The sequence below is a fragment of the Eublepharis macularius genome, chromosome 5 (assembly GCF_028583425.1).
Source record: "Eublepharis macularius isolate TG4126 chromosome 5, MPM_Emac_v1.0, whole genome shotgun sequence".
Taxonomy (NCBI): Eukaryota; Metazoa; Chordata; class Lepidosauria; order Squamata; family Eublepharidae; genus Eublepharis; species Eublepharis macularius.
The window spans coordinates 105192402-105209965 of record NC_072794.1 but is presented as its reverse complement, the minus strand read 5'-3'; positions in this window follow the sequence as shown (position 1 = coordinate 105209965).

Here is a 17564-nt window from a genome sequence, read left to right as displayed (position 1 = left end):
TTTGGTGCTACACCTCTGAAGATGCCAGCCACAGCTGCTGGCAAAACGTCAGGAACTACAATGCCAAGACCACGGCAATACAGCCCGGAAAACCCACAACAACCACCACTAAGAGAGTTAAACAAGGCTGTATTTTGGCCCTTCTACTTTTTATTTTTTATATTAATGACATGGTTAGCTATCTAAATGATCCAGATTGCCATCCTCCTAAATTATTGGATCATGAAATCCCAGTGATATTATATGCAGATGATGCAGTAATTTTATCAAGGACCCCAATAGGACTGAAAAGGGCACTATAAGCTTTTGCCCAATATTGCAGCAGAGATAATCCAATAATAAACTATCAAAAAAACAAAATTATGGCATTTGGAAGGAGACCCAAAATTCAGGCATGGAATATAAATGGGCACAGGATAGAACACTTAGAGTGGGACCACAAGTGACGCCTGACACAGGTTGGACACTTGTCAGCTTCCCTCAAGTTTTGATGGGAAATGTAGGCAGCTTGGCGGAATGTTGGACAAGTGACAGTTGAAAAGTCCATTGGACAGCAGTCAGAGAGTCAAGCTGCAAGACCAGGATGCCTACATTTCCCATCAAAACTTGAGGGAAGCTGACTAGTGTCCAACCTGTGTCAGGCGTCACTTGTGGTCCCGCTCTTAGTTTCAAGTATCTAGGGGTAGTATTACAAGCTTCTGGTTCAAGGAAGGCATATTGCGATTATGCAGCTGATGCTGGACGAAAATCGGCTTACAGTGTAATTAAATTTCTGTGTACCGAGGGAGGCCATTATATCCCAGCAGCCCTCAAATTGTTTCAGGCTAAAACACTGGCAGTGTCTGTATGGCTAAAGGCAGCCAAAAATAAGTTACAGAATTTGGCTTTTTCTCCTAATTCTGTGTTGGAGTTGGGATTTGAACAGGCAAAACAAACCCTAAAACAAAAGATGATGGATATTGAGCAGCAGATGGACTTAGAAAGGTCATCTTATCTGAGGATAGATGTAGACATATAGTTTCCCCAGCTGCCTATTTATTTCGACTGGAGATACACAAGCATAGTGTCAGGCTATGGATGACAGGCTATGGCAGATAGACCCCTGTACCCTCACAGCAAAAAATCCATGGTCTTCGTTGAAAGGCTTTATTCAGGAATCACATCAAATCCACAGATACGTCCATAGATTTCTCAGAAGAAAAGCTAGCAAACAAGTACGTTGGCAAGAATACTTGAAACGTGTGAAAATCATTCTATTATAGAGCAACATTACACCTCCCTCCTCCCAACCGTAAACAACTTTTGGCGTGAGACTGCCCTGGGAACTCCTCGCATATTTTACATATCAAGCCTAGACACTAGGAAAGTACAAGATTAAAGCTGAAACACAGTAAGTCATGAGAATGAACGGTTACAAGGTCAGAAGCCCTGGGAGCTTCAAAAGAATGAGATAAGGCACCTGTAGCATCATTAGGCCTGTGAAAGCAAAGCAGTTACGACATAGGCAATGTGACATCAAGGTACAGCATTAACAATGGTTCATAGTGACAGCTCAGCTGGGAATAATGGCATGGATGGGGCACAGACATGACACATAGGAGGCATTTTCATTGGCAAGAAATCAAGCCCTCCCCTTGGTAGTTTTGGAGGAGCATTACAAAAAGGTTCGTATGGAAATTAGGCCATGTCATAGTACAGGGGAAATTGAATCTATAGAACATGTTTTATTACATTGCTCCTTTAACCAAGAAATCCGCAACAAGTTTATCTTCCCTATAATTAGAAGGAACTCTGGTTGTTTGGATTTAGTGAATACCAGAATGTTATTAATGGATGAAAACTCAATGGTTACAGTGTGCAGTGCAAAGTTATTCATGGTAGCCTATAAAATTTTCCAGTTAAGGTAGGTATAAAAAAAACCCTGATGAAATGCAACATGGTATTTTTTTATTCTCATGTTCTATAATAATTTTTACTTTTGAGCTCCTGAATTTATTATTGCTGTTATGTTTTATGCTGGTCTAGAACTGTTTTAATAATGACTGACTGACTGAGTGACTGGACTGACTGACTGACGGACGTGTATACCAAATATGCTGTTACTAGGAAAACAGCAGCTTTGTAGGGTGCACTCTATGGCATTATACCCTGCCAAGGTTCCTCTCCTCCCTAAACTCCCTAAACCTCCCCATGCTCCTCCCCCAGATCTCCAGGAATTAATCAATCTGGAGCTGGCAACGCTACCTGCCTCCCGAATTTCTTGTAGGAAAAAATGGAGGAGAGGAGGACATTGCGGACTTTGGGGCTCCATTGTGGATAAAAGCAAGGTACAAATGAAATAAATAAATAAATGTGCATAAGAGTAGTAGAAAGTTAGCTTCTGAATTTAGCAATATTTTCTCCTCCAAAAGTAACTCACTTAGTTAAGGCAAATCTGAACTTCCAGCCATTCAGGGGAAGGGAAAACTCAATGTAATGTACCAAGAGGGAGACCTAAGAGAACTCATGGGACATTCTGTTCCACTACCACCTCTACTACAACCAGCTTTTCCTCCCTTCCCTCTAGTTGTTTCCCTACAGGCTCAGGTTCCATCTCCATTCTCTCTCCCTGTTCCACCCTTCCTCCTTCATGGATCTGGCTCCAGCTCTGCTCCCCCGCCTCCATATGTGCTCCTCATTTTCATTATGGAGGCAGCTGCCAGTCAGGTATCATTTTTGGATGTTGTGGTAATCTAATATGCTGCCCAAACACATAGGGATGGAGGGGGCTGTGGTAGCTGTGCACGTGCATTACTATGATGATTTCTGGGTTTTTTAAAAAAACAAATTGGTTTTTCTGCAGCCTTGGTATAATGCATTTTATTAATCTGAACTTTCCCCCCTCAGGACTGGGCATGCTACATGGATTTTTTGACCTACATGGAACACAGCCCTTGGTTGTTAAACATAAGGATGGATTTGACCTAGGCATACTAGAGTCAGGAAGGCCACATAACCAAAACATGTAAACATTTTTTAATTGCCATGGATGTTTTTTCAGTGGGAGAAAAGTGTTAAAAGAGAATCTGATATTTCTGTTGAAGGTCTCAGGAGCCAAGAGGTCAGTCCCAACTGAAGAGAGGGGGGCAGGTGTATACGTGTATGCAAGGATGTGAAAGGTAACATCAGTTTTGTGTTTGCAGGAGACAAAGTGAGAAACGGACACTGCTCGTAGTTGACTGAATCTCCTTGGGAGTACAAGATCATTTTCATTGGGGATCTCATGTACAGTGGTAGAGTGTTGCTTGTAGGACTACCTTTTTGACTCCACCTCTGCAGTACTTCTCTATTTTAAAATAAACGTTACAAAAATGTCATTGGTCTCTGCTCCAAAGTCAACAAACTCAGGAAACTGTGACCCTAGAGCTTCTTACTATTCATGTACCGTATGTGGGAAACTTGTTTAACTATACATACATATTTTAAAAGCTGAGTGTGAGGCAGTAAGGGGGGTGGGAAGAGAGAGGGGTGTCAGACAATGAATTGTAATTTAAATCTTCTTGGAAGGCACAAAAAATAATAATTTACTTTGTGCTAACCAAGAATGAGAAATGAAAAGTTCACGCTTCACTGGACGCATCTGCCTGTGAAAATTTATTTTATTTAGCAATTCTAATGGGTCAATTAAAATATATTAGCATGACAATTTCATTTCTTTTGTGATCAGTTACAAAGTAAACAGGCAAATTTAAACCCTCAAGCTGTGAAACAACCTTCAAGACACCCCAAAAATAATTTCAAGATGGAACTAGATTACCATTGGAGCTTCGGAACATCTCATACAACACCCTAGTTTTCAAACATAACAGATTCCTTTTAACACAGATGCCAGAATAGTCCATTGTGGCTACTTAATGTGTTCTGGGGAGTTCTCTTGCATACACTTTGCTTGAATGAGAGCTGAATAAAGAACTTCCTTGTAGATTGTGTCCTTTTTAAAGCAACTCTTCTTATCTCCTTGACATCCACCTTATTTCAAATCTTTGAGGCACAACCTCTGTCCATCGGGAAAACGGCATTTTTAAACAGGTGCCACTGGAAATTCAATGCTGACATGAACAGGGGAGTTCTTAGCAATTCTTTCAGGATATCTATATCTATATCTATATCTATATCTATATCTATATCTATATCTATATCTATATCTATATCTATATCTATATCTATATCTATATCTATATCTATATCTATCTCTCTGTGTGTGTACTGTACATTAGTAAAGTATTCATGTATGTTCTCCTCCTTTCTCAGTACAATACCTTAGAAGAATGACTGCAAAATCTAAATGTATCCTACTCATCCACCAAGGGATCTACCCTACATAGTAAGAATAATGAATATTATCAGGTGTGATTTTTGAAGGCCTCAGTGAAATAGGAGCTCAGTTTATACTAATGATGATTTGGTAAGTGACTATTCAGCTGAGTATTCAGCACACATATGCACATAAACAATCAATACATTGGCAATGAAGTTGTTTTCTGTCTTCCTTGCAGAAGGAGAAATTCTGTGTTGATGACCAACAGATAATTGAAGTCAATTAACATGAGCATCAGACTCTTGGTAGCTGAAATGAAGGGCAGCAAGAGAAAGAAGACAGTCAAAATCTAAACACCCCTTGGCCTAAGATCTCAACCCCCAGTCTATGGGTTATGTTCAGCCTACACCAGGAACACAGGACCTACTATGCCTGTGTGGTGTAGAGTTAGTGTCAGGCTAGAATCCGGGAGACTCTGAACCCCTATTCTGCCAGAGAAGATTGCTGGGTAATCTTGGAGCAGTCACATACTCTCAGTATAATCCACCTCACACAGTTGTTGTGAAGATCAAATGGAGGAGAGAAGAATGATGTAAGCCATTTTGGATCCCCGGCCGGGGGGAAAGGTGGGCTATAAATAAAGTAAATAATAAATATTCAGAGTCTGTGATGGTGGAAGTAGAGAGAGTACACCAAGCAGATAGGAATGCATAGCTTCTTCATAGCTCTAAATAAAGGATAATGGATGTATGATTACCTTATACAATTTGCTGCAGTAAGATACAATTGTTACTGGCTTAGATGGCTTTAAAAGGGGATATGTAAAAGATAAGGGCCCCGTGGCACAGAGTGGTAAGCTGCAGTACTGCAGCCCAAGCTCTGCTCATGACCTGAGTTCAATCCTGGCGAAAGCTGGGTTCAGGTAGCCGGCTCAAAGTTGACTCAGCCTTCCATCCTTCCAAGATCAGTAAAATGAGTAACCAGTTTCCTAGGGGCAAAGTGGAGATGACTGGGGAAGGCAATGACACCCCATAAAAAGTCTGCCAAGAAAACATTGTGATGCATCATCGCCCATGGGTTAGTAATGATGACTCAGTGCTTGCACAGGGGACTACCTTTAGCTTTTACCTGTATAGAAGATAAGTCTTTCAAAGCCATTGGACACTAAGCATGTCCAATGGTCTGCATAGGTGCTTCCAAGGCATACGCTAGGCATTGCCTCACTCTCTCCTGGATACCACCCCCAAGGCTCTGCCACCAAGTAGGCTCCCAGGAATGGGGCTGGTCCCACAGGATCCACATACCTGCACACTGGGAGTTATATCACAGAGGGGCCTATAGAAAGAATGAGAGGCAGAACTGAAAATGTAGATAATCATATACACCCAATTGAAGGTGTCTGGTCTCCAAGTTGCCACAGGCATGCGAAACAAAAGTCTCGATAGTGCTTTGACATCTTATAAGCGGACCCTTCAAGCTGCCACCTGTAGCCAAACTATTATAAAAACCAGTCAGAAGCCACGGGAAAATAAGCTGTTATACATCATGGCTGCACACTACTGTCCAAACTCATATGTATTGGTTGAGGGGATAAATGCAGCTGCGGATATATGTGGTCACCTCAGAATGGCACAGGATTTGTAATGCCTTAAGGCTATAGGTCCCTAGGGCTCAGGACACACCGACACTTACATAAAATTGGCATGTCATCCCAGTGGCCGTGTGGACTTACCACTGCCACTGAGGCCACCCTATGAGGAGGTTGTCTGTGAGTTCCATACCTGAGCAGGGCCCCCTGAGACCATTCTTTATCCTGATTGACAGGAGCCATTAGTCGATGTCAGGCCAGCCTGTGGCGACAGTGGGGCTAAACCATCACAGAACGCCCTGGAGGCATTACAAAGAGAAACATAGTCCACTCGGGACTGTCAATGCAGCCCCCCTGCACAATGCATTGGCAGAAAGATACTGTCTTTGCCCTTTGACCCCTGCCATTCAAGTGCCAGAGATCTACTGGAGAGTTCAGGGGATGCCTGGCCATTCCTGGGCTGAACATCAGTGGCCAAATGCATCTCTGCCACAGCAGCCTCTGATGCGTCAGGTCACCACAACACTCAGGGTCTGTCATCCCTGGCCGTCTCCCCCTCTGCCCATCAACTGGGCTGGGAAAGGAGCCAGTTGAATGTGGGCAAGGTGGTCTCCCCTTTGTGCTAACCAGCAATCACAGGCTGGATCCCTGGCCCATCCCAGTAGGCCTGCGCTCTGACCTCCCCTGGTCCCCTGTCCCTGGGGCCGCTAATATGTGTCCTGGCAGCAGGTATCAGAGGCAGCCCGACAGCAAGGTGGGCCAAACCAGCCACCATAAAGCCCCAGACCTCACTGGGATGTGGCACCAATACAACCTGGGTCGCACTGTACATGCAGCCTCCAGGCATTCCTTGCACCAGCAGCTGGAGGCCTTGCCTGTGTGGCATCCACTCCATGGGGTGGTCCAGGATCGGTCCTGAGGCCTGCCAGGCTATAGACTGCTTCATGCCAGGAATGGCTGTTTTGGGGCTATGGAAAGAGGCAGCCCGGCCTCAGCCAGACATCCACAGCTGGCAGGGGGCTTTGTGACTCCATCTTCCACAGCCCATTACGTCCGCCCTCAGGCAGACCATCCACCCCAATGCATGCCACTAATCCCACATGTGGGTCACCTGTGGCCCCTGGAAGGCCCCACGCATTTGCAGGCTGGCTGCCTGCAGGCCCAGCCAGCTAGGCTTTCAGGCCTATGGACAGGTGGAGTGTTGAGGAGCCACACTCATTGTGCCCGCCCATGGGATGTGCCTCTCTGGCCTCTGATGTGGCCCCACCCATCCCAGTCTCAGCTTAGCGCCCACACCCAGATGGCAGCATGGAAGATGATGGGTGGCAGGAACAGTGGGCGGCCAGGATTGGTGCCCAACTCATTTCCAAGGCCCAGGGCAACCAGGTCCTATCCAAGGAGGCAGTGGGATCTGCACAGCCTGTGGACCTTGATGAACTGTTCCCATCCAACGTGGACAATGCCTGCTTCTTCCGGAAATGCCTGGATGCTGCCATAGGGGAGGTCATAGCGGGCCCCACGTTTCGCAGTCTTGCTCATTAGCAGATTAACCATGTTCTATTGAGGCTGAATGGCTTCAGTAGCCGATCCGGGGCCTTAAGCCCCAGGAACCCCTACAACAGGGACAACAGCCAGCCCCAGGAGGCATGAAAAGGTGGCGACCCCGCTACATGTGTGCCTCTGCACTCCTCCCACATGGGATGTGGATGAGCGGTAGATTCATGCTGGGAACCTCTTCCACAAGGTTGAAGGGGAAGTGCTGAGTGCAAAGAGGCATAGACCAGACCAGGGGCCTATGGCGCTGCCCACCCAGTCCAACCCTGGTGCCTCTGGTTTGGGGGACCCAGACAATAGACTGTCAGTGGCTGTTCCAGGCAACTACTTTTCAGAGGTTCTTGCGGCCCCTTGAAGGCTATGGTGGCGGAAATTCAGCATTAGTCCACGGTGGACATCTTATGTTGCTAGATGGCCACCCTGATCTGTCAACAGTCTTACGGGCATCAGGTCACCTATTGCCTGTCCAAGAGATGGCTACTCACTGCTGGGGTATTGGTGTCTCAACTGGTGATGGCCATGGGCCCCTCCAGCTGGCCTTCTTTCCTGACGCTCATCAATGCCCAGCCTTCTTTCCCACAGGTTCATGGAGGTTGGAGATTACAACTGATGTTATTGATCAGCTGTGCAACATGACCCCCTCTTGGAGGACCACTGTGGTTGGAGCAGCTCTCCTGCAATTGCTTGGACTTGGAGCAATACTGGGGCCAGGGATGCCCAGTGCCCCCCTGGGGGCTGACTCAACATCCTCAGAGGAGGCGGGGGGCCTGCACAAAGTCCTGGCCTGCCTGTTCTTTCTGGTGATGATCACGCTGCCCCATGCAGACCCTCCTCTAGGTCCGAGAGGGGTGCGGACATAGAGGGAATGCTCCTAGGCCCCTGAGCCGGGCCCCCTGCCCCACACATTGCATCTCCCACAACCCTGTCCACGATGTGGGCAGCAATAGAGAGGGACCATCTAGAGACACACAGGGATTGACAGGATGTTGTGGGAGGGGTCAGGAGCTCACGGGCAGCATGGTGGAGGCAATGGCAGCGTTCAGAGTGTCAGAGTGTGGCTTATTAAAAGTTGCAATCCAGACTGTCTCTTGCAATTAGACATGAGTCCATTGGTTACAGGTTAAGGTACAGAGTAGCATAGCCCATCATATCCCATCCTCCCCTCACAGTTCTCAAAACAAACGGCTTGAAGCTGAGAGAGTGAAACTTTCCCAAGGCTGGAAAGACTGTAGTCAAAACATTCCTCTTCCTTGAGATAACTGTTACTGGACTGCTTGTCACCTGCAAAAGAAGAGCTTAGAACACTGACAGGATTAAAATGGAGTCTCTCTGGTTAGATCACACAAAGGAACTTATGTCAGACCTGACATTTCTGCCCCCTCTAAAATGTCCTCCCCCCTGGTTTGAGAGGGTAGAGATTGTGAAAAGATTTAACCAATCTAGGAGCATGAACATGAATATCCTCCACCCACTCATCAAACCCAGAATCAAAGTCCTTCCACCTGATGAGGTAAAACAACTTATTACGTTTGATTTTAGAGTCCAAAATTTGTTGTACTTCATAATGGACTTGATCATCAATCAGAGTTGGTCTGGGAGGAGCACGGGTATGCCACAGATTTGCTGGAGGAACCCTTTTCAGCAAGCTGATGTGGAAAGTCGGATGGACGTGACGGAGGTTCTTTGGCAAATCGAGTGCTACAGTCACTTTGTTGATGATTTTTCGAACTGGAAATGGTCCCAAATATTTTAGCGCCAATTTACAGCTGGTTTGGGCGACTTTCAAATTTTTCGTAGATAAATACACAAGGTCTCCTGGATGCAATTCCCAGTCAGCCGCACGATGGCGATCAGCGTATTTTTTATAGTCCTGCTTAGCTTTGGTAAGATGTTGTTGAATAAGAGTCCATTGCTGAGCTGCCTCCCCCCACCATTCTGAAACATCATTGGAGGCAGTTGCAGGGGGAAGAGCTTCAAAAGGAAACGGTTTAAAATGGTAGCCATAAACTACTTTGAACGGGGTTTCTCCTGTAGACGCATGTACACTATTGTTGCAAGAAAATTCTGCTAAGGGCAATAAATCAATCCAATTGTCTTGTTGGAAGTTAATGTAACAACGGAGAAACTGTTCTAATAATTGATTAGTTTTTTCGGACTGTCCGTCAGTTTGCGGATGGTGTGCGGAACTTAAACCTTGCTCAATTCCCATTAGTTGCATAAGCTCCCGCCAGAAGTTGGCAACGAATTGTCCGCCGCGGTCGAATATTACCTTTGATGGAAAAGAATGGAGTTTTACAATGTATTTCAGAAAAATATCCGCCATTTTTTTTTGCCGAGGGCATAGTAGTGTAAGGAATGAAGTGGGCTTGCTTGGAAAACAGATCCACCACTACCAAAATACAGGTGTGGTTTTTTGAGGGGGGAAGATCTGTGATGAAATCCATAGAAATAACTTCCCAAGGTCTACTTGGAGTTTCAAGGGGCTGCAAAAGTCCAGGAGGTTTACCCTTTCGCATTTTGGCACTGAGGCAAATGGGACACGAAGCTACATATTGTGAAATGTCTTTGTGCATGCCCGGCCACCAAAATTGTCTCTGGACCAGATGGAGAGATTTTACATATCCGTAATGGCCGGCTGTTGGGGCATCATGACAACTTTGCAGCACTTCTTTTCTTAGACTCTTTGGTACATAAAATCGATTACCCCAAAGCCATTCCCCTAGTTCGGATTGAAATAATTTCTCTTTGGGCATGCAGTCCCCCTCCTTTTCGATTTCGCTTTTCAGTTTTTGCCTCCACCCATTGTCTGTCTGAGAAGGTTGTGCTGCGCGACTGCGCGACGTAACCACACACCCCAGTTGGGTAGGCGAAAATACTGTGTCTATTGTCTCCTCCTGCTTGCTTTTGTGTTGGGGCATGCGCGAAAGGGCATCCGCCAGGAAGTTAGTTTTGCCAGGCAAGAATTGGAGAGTTAAATTGAATTTTGAAAAGTATTCCGCCCATCTTAGCTGTTTGGCGTTGAGTCTCCGAGGACTATGTAACGCTTCCAAATTTTTGTGATCTGTCCAAACCTCAAACGGATGGCGCGCCCCTTCTAGCCAATGTCTCCAAGTGGAGAGCGCCGCTTTTACAGCAAATGCCTCGTTCTCCCAAACATTCCAATTTCTTTCTGCTTCAGAAAATTTACGTAAAAGGTATGCACAAGGCTTGAGGATATTGTCTGTCCCCCGCTGGAGAAGGACTCCCCCAATCGCCGTATCGCTGGCGTCTACTTGCACTATGAATGGGCGATTTTCATCGGGGTGTTGCAGCACTGGTTCGGATATGAATTGCTGCTTTAATTGATTAAAGGCTGATTGGCATTGTGGTGTCCAATTCAATTTTGCTTTTGGTTTTTTAGCTTGCTCCCTTTTGTCTTTAGTCTTTAAGAGTTCAGTGAGGGGGAGAGTTATTTAGGCAAAGTTTTGTATAAATTCTCTATAGAAGTTCGCAAACCCCAGGAATGATTGCAGTTCTTTACGATTTGTGGGGGTTTGCCAGTCTTGAATGGCTTTCACTTTACCTGGATCCATTCTTAATCCATCTTTTGAGATGCAATATCCCAAGTAAGTAAGCTCAGTTTTGTGAAATTCACATTTAGATAATTTGATAGGCAAATTATTACACATGAGAGTAGTTAATACTTGTTGCACTAGGCGAACATGTTCTTCTTCAGATTCAGAGTAAATTAACACATCATCTAGGTAAACAACTACTCCCTTATACAAAAACTTGTGCAGTACTTCATTGATCATGGACATGAAAACCAAAGGGGCCTCAGCCAAGCCAAAAGGCATGACTAAATATTCATATTGTCCCAATGGCGTATTGAACGTGGTTTTCCACTCATCCCCCTCTCGTATACGAACGTGGAAATAAGCATCTTTTAAGTCCAATTTTGTGAAGATCTTACCTTGGGCCATGACGTTGAGTAGATCCCTGATGAGAGGTATGGGATAGGCACATGTGGAGGAGACTGCATTAAGTCCTCTGAAGTCAGTGCACAGTCGCAATCCTCCATCTTTCTTTTTAACAAACAATACTGATGCAGCATGGGGGCTGTTTGCTGGTCGGATGAATCCCCTTTGAAGATTAGTGTCAATGAATTTTTGGAGCTCCTCTCTTTCATTTGGGCTCATGGGATAAAGTCTACCTTTGGGTAATGTGGCTCCCGGGATGAGTTCCACTGTGCAATTGGTTCTTCTATGGGGAGGTAAGGTGTTGGCCTCTTCTTCGGTGAAAGCTTGTGAATAGGCTCTGTACTGTTTAGGTATTTGGTTAATTTCCTCCTGGGTCAGGAGTGCTTGTTCTATGAGGGTAGGATTATTACCCCAATTCTGGTCCCAACGATGAGTTTTGCAGCTATCTGTCTTGAAGGTGACGCTTCCAGCTGCCCAATTAATGTCTGGGTTGTGGTCCCACAACCATCTGCTTCCCAAAATTAACGGGTATTTTGCTGTAGAGCTAATTACAAATGATCTTGTCTCCCAATGTTGACCCATGCCTGTAATGACAGGTACTGTTTCGGTAGTGACTGGATTCATATTAGTGCCATCCATCTGTTCAAAAATGACTGGATTTTCAAGTTCTTTTACTGGGAGCACTAATCCGTTCACTAGAGCTGGTGCAATTATATCTCTGGAGCACCCAGAGTCAATAAGCGCTTGCACCCGAATATGAGTCTTTCGTTCAGGATTAACTAATGTAACAGGCATGAATAGTATGGACCCTTGAGGTCTATCCACTATGGGAACCGACTGAGTTTTGATCTGCCGTTTGGGTCCGTTTATGACAGATCCATCTCGTTTCCCGAATTAGGACTTTCGGGTGCTTCTTCACCGATTAGAGCGGTTGGGTCAAAGTCCATAACTTCCTCTAGCTCTAATCCCTTTTTGGGAGGATTTCTTCTGAACGTACCTCTCCCTCGTGAAGTTCGCGGAGCGGGCGTTGGGCTTGACGGTTGAGGAAGGGTGGCAGGGGTTGGACGCCTTGGTGGGAACGGAGTTCTCTGCACAGGCCAGAGTGGACATTTCGCTGCGAAGTGACCGCTTTGGCCACAATGTAGACACAGTCCTTGTTGCCATCTAGCATCTCTTGCTCCTCTAGCTGCATATCCTGCCCCTCTTCCCCCTCTGAAAATTATGGAGGTTCGCTGGTGGCCGGCCGATTGCTGTTGCTCAACCAGACGCACTTCTTGCATTCGGTTCTCTACTTCACAAGCTAATTGAATCCAACCCAAGATCGTGGGGGGATTATCTTGCATAAGGGCTCGATCCAACAGTCTGGGATTCATGCCTTGCTTGAACATAATTATTTTGGTGGTTTCCTCACACCTTGGGCATTTGGCAGCTAGCTGTCGGAATTTTGTAACATAGTCTCTAGCCGACATGCTACCTTGCCTAATCGATTGTAATTCCGTTCGGGCTCTGCTCTCTTCTAGTGGGTCTTCGTATTGTGCTCAGAGCGCATCTACCAAACCCTGTAGGGAATCTAATTCTGGAGCCCCCAAATCGTACAAGGCTACATACCATTCCGCTGCTTTTCCTTGCAGACGTGATGCCAAATGCTCGATTTGACTAGCTTCGTCTTTGAACAAGTGTCCCCAACGATTGAAAAATTGTAGTGCTTGTACTAGAAAAAATCCCAACTTCGAGGGATCTCCATCGAAAGTAGCTTCCAATTTTACCCATCCCATTGGTAACTCTTGGAGGTCTGGCAACCGTTGCTGGGAGTGGGTAATATGGTACAGGTACCAGTTCTTGCCTTGGCTGCCAGTCAGGTTGGCGCGGTCGCGGTTGCATCGGAGGATACTGGGGCCTTGGTTGCGGGATCCCTTGGGGTCTCGGTATTGGAGGACCTTGCTGCCTCGGCTGTGGTCTCAGCGGTCGCGGAGCTGGAGGGCCTTGTGGAGGTGGACCTCTCGGTCTTAGCGGCGGAGGAAGCCTAGGTGCTGGAAGCCGTGGGAGAATCGGCTGTCCTCGCGGTGGCGGTGGGAGTACCGGAGCCTCATCTTGCGGCTGTAACGGTAATCCTCCTGGGAGGATCGGAAGCTCTTGCGGCTGTTCTTGTGGCTGCCCCGGTGGCTATTCTTGGGGCTGCTCTTGCGGCTGATCCTGCGGTTGTTCTTGAGGCTGCTCTAACGGTGCCTCTTCCTCTCCTTTCAGAGGTCCTCCCGGTTTATCAAGGGGAAGTTCCTTCGGTCTCTCATCTGCTGGCCCCTGAGGTTGTTCCGGTGGTTGTACCGGTTGTTGCTGATCATCAACGGGTATTAGTGGTTGCTCCCTTGGGATCATAGCCTGCAGGGCAGCCAGACTTTGCCCGACAACTCGGCTGGAGACACCCTCTCCTTGTGAGGGGCCTTCCTCTGATCCTCCTACAACAAGTATGGAGAGCAGGTGAACAGCATGTGCTAAGCTCTCCTCCATACTACAAAGTCTCTCTTCTAATGTTTGTACACGTCCTGGGGCCGCCGTGGTCCCTGCCGATTCAGCATACTGTTGAGGAGTTTCTTTGGGAAGTTGTGTAGTTTCCATATATTCCATATAGGACGCCGTCGCCCGAGGCCAAGGCCGAATTTCTCCCATGCCCTGAGCCCCGTTACCTTGTTCTGTTTCCATTCTCCCCGCCAATATTCCTTTGGCCAATCCGGTCACTGCCGAAATTCCACCATCGACTGCCAAAGTTCGGCTCTGTAGTTGTATCCAACTCTGGTCGGCTCGCGTTGCCCCGTCCACGGGGTACTTTCCGCGAGGTCCCAACTAATCACGTCGCGATGGGAGGTTTCCCACATCTGGGTACTTTCCGAAGCTCTTCAGTTCCACTCAATTTGATCAGCCTCTCGATTCCAGTGATACCATGGTTGGCTATTTGGATGGTCTGGTATCGAGCCGATGCTTCGTTTCCCATCCATTTGCGACTTAGTAAACACCGCACTCGTTCTCCTTTCCCTCGTCTCTCGCGGTCTCGAGCCCCACTGCCTCGGAGTAGGCAGGGATATCAGAGGTTCTGCCGTCGCCCTGGGCCTAGCTTCAGCTCTATCAGGTGCCAGGGTAATCAACGCAGGACGTCTGGACTCCGTTCCTCCCTGAACGGGTCTTGGAGGTTCCAGTCCTTCTGAACCCGGGGAGGTATAGGGATCAAACAAAGGGTCCCTGTTGGGAGCGGCCTTGGTATCCGTCTGCCCCAGTTTAGGCATTGGAACAGATGTGATTCGTAACAAAATGTCAGACTGTGGCTTATTAAAAGTTGCAATCCAGACTATCTCTTGCAATTAGACATGAGTCCATTGGTTTCAAAAGATTTTACTGAATATAAACAACCATTATAGTCCACTGGCCAAGATGCAATATCTTGGCTGGTACAGGTGTATTGTTACGAATGAAGGAAAAGGTTAAGGTACAGAGTAGCATAGCCCATCATATCACATCCTCCCCCCACAGTTCTCAAAACAAACAGCTTGAAGCTGAGAGAGTGAAACTTTCCCAAGGCTGGAAAGACTGTAGTCAAAACATTCCTCTTCCTTGAGATAACTGTTACTGGACTGCTTGTCACCTGCAAAAGAAGAGCTTAAAACACTGACAGGATTAAAATGGAGTCTCTCTGCTTAGATCACACAAGGAACTTATGTCAGACCTGACACAGAGCCTCCCACTGGAAGGAGCGTGCGTCTCAGGCAAGGATGGAGGACCTGTTGGAGGCATTGTTGGCTCAGGCCAGCCCTGTCCCAGTGGTCCCAGCCACCCCTCCACCAGCCTGAGGATTTGCTCCAGCCAGGGGCTGGGGCTGCCACAGGGGACCTGGACACATGGTGTGGATGACCATCAGGGTCCCTGTCAGCTCTGACATAGGAGAATGGCCCGGAATTTCTAGCAGGCATCAGTAGAGTCGAAAGGACTGATTGAGCAACCCTCATGGCCCCGCTCCCTTAGACCTGGCTCCACAGTATTGCACATGGTCTGACCAGTGGGTCTTCTCATCGGGATGTAATAAACAGCTGCCGCTTCTCCACCTGCTTTTCAATATGATTGATGTTCACTCGCTTGCAGGTTGTGCATGAACTAGGGGGTCCAGATGTCAATGACAAGGGGGCAGAAACTTCCCAGAGGAGCATGCGCCCAATGAGTGAAGCTTGTTTCAGACCCTGGCCAATGTGACACCCTCCCCCAATATATGGTGGAAGAGGGTGGGGCCTTGAGTAACTGGGTGTTCTAGTCATAGAAGGGCCGGCTGGACAAGCCCAGAAGCTCTGAGTCAAGGCAGCTGTCTTATCCAGGAAGGGGAAAGGGGTTAGGTGGAGAGGTGGCCTGGGTACCTGGGAGCAGGTGTATGTGGCAGGAGCTCTAGGAAGGATGCTGTGTGGCTGTTGTGAATGGAGGACAGGGTGAGAGTCAGGGCTTCTCCATCCAGCAGGGTGTGAGTGGCCAGGCAGCCTGGGAAAGGGGGGTGGGGTTTAGGAAGGACTGGCTGGTCTGTAGCCTTGTCTAGCCCATCTGTCGGCAGGGCAGCAGTTACAGATCCAGAGCGCACTCCTGTTTGGTGACAACAGAACAGCTTCCTATGTGTTTCTAACTGCTATCTGTCCAAGAACATTGCTCTCTGGTTGTTCTCATGGGCCCCGCCATCTGAAGCTGGAGCCGCAGACTCCATGGGTGGGCCCCTCCCCCTGCCAGGTGATCACGATGTTGGACAACTGCCATGAGCCCAGTGATATGACCTAGTCACATCCAAGCACAGGACTTCCTGAGAGGACGAGGCATGCCAGAAGCCCACATCTGCTACCACTTATATCATGTGCTTGGCCACAGGGTGGGGCTGGCGTGGTGCACACATGTTACATTCTGGCCCCCTTGGGGTCAGCCCACCAGGAGACCTAAAAACTTGTGGTGCCTTTTTTTCTGTCCACCCTCCCGTGTGCATGGTTTTGGAACATGGACAGCGGCAAATGCTGCGAACTGTGGGCCGCATGCATTGCAGAGCACCTGTGGGCAAAGGGCACCGACAACCCCGTGCTGACCGTGGAGGCTGAACGGGAGGCGGTGCTGCTGGACCTGGGAGAGTTTGGGATCCAGAAGGATGAGGTCATAGATGGACCCAAGCGCAGTAGGGGGTTTGTGGCAGTGGGCAAGATTACTTGGGGGATCGACCTCATGGGTCTAACTGTGGGAATGGCATGTGATGGGCCCAACCCCTCCACCAGGTGCCCAAGGCGTGAGCAGCAACCCGCCAAAGTGGGGGCCTGACTTGGTATCTGGGAAGCAACGTGACCTCCCACAATGGCCTCTGAGCCCTTGGCCCGCAGGGGACAGGGATGTGCACTGGTGTCTGGCCCTTGACCAGGCCCACAGAGTGATAGAGAAGGGGAGAGTGAAACCATGGGTGAGTATGGTTGGCCAACACAGGACAGTGTGTGGGTGGCTGGGATGTGGGTGTACCGGACCCTTCAGCCACCACTTGGCCTCTAGTCCTGCATAAAACTGGGCAAAATATGATTTATAGTATTCGTTTTGCCTGTGAAAACAATGATGTAGAAAGCGGAGAACATGGAAATTTAATGCAGGAAGGATTATATCAGTGCTTAGTTCTTGTGGCCTTACATGCCCAGGGTAAGGCCGATTGCCACCTTTGGGTCATGTAGCAATTTTCCCCAAGCCAGTTTGACTGGGGATCCTGACGGTGTTTTGCCATCTTTTGGGCATGGAGCACGGGTCACTGAGGGTATGGGGAGGGGAGGTAGTTGTGAATTTCCTGCATTGTGCAGGAGGTGGGGTTAGATGACCTCGAAGATCTCTTCCAACTCTGTGATTCTATGATTCCATGCCTCTTTTACAGGCATACTGGAGGTTTGGAGCAGGGTTGTGGAATGGTTTTGTATGGTAAACCTTTTTACTCCGTGTTAGGAGAAAAGACTGAATAACTCAGTTCTCAAATATAAGCCAAATCTTAACAACTGTGGACAAATAAAGAATAAAATAATCTAGATGACTTGCAGTTATGAAGAATATCGCATTAGCATAGACTCAGATACACCACTATGGCTGAGTATAATGAAATGAACGCACTTTTTGTAACTGGGGGCAAAATGCCAGG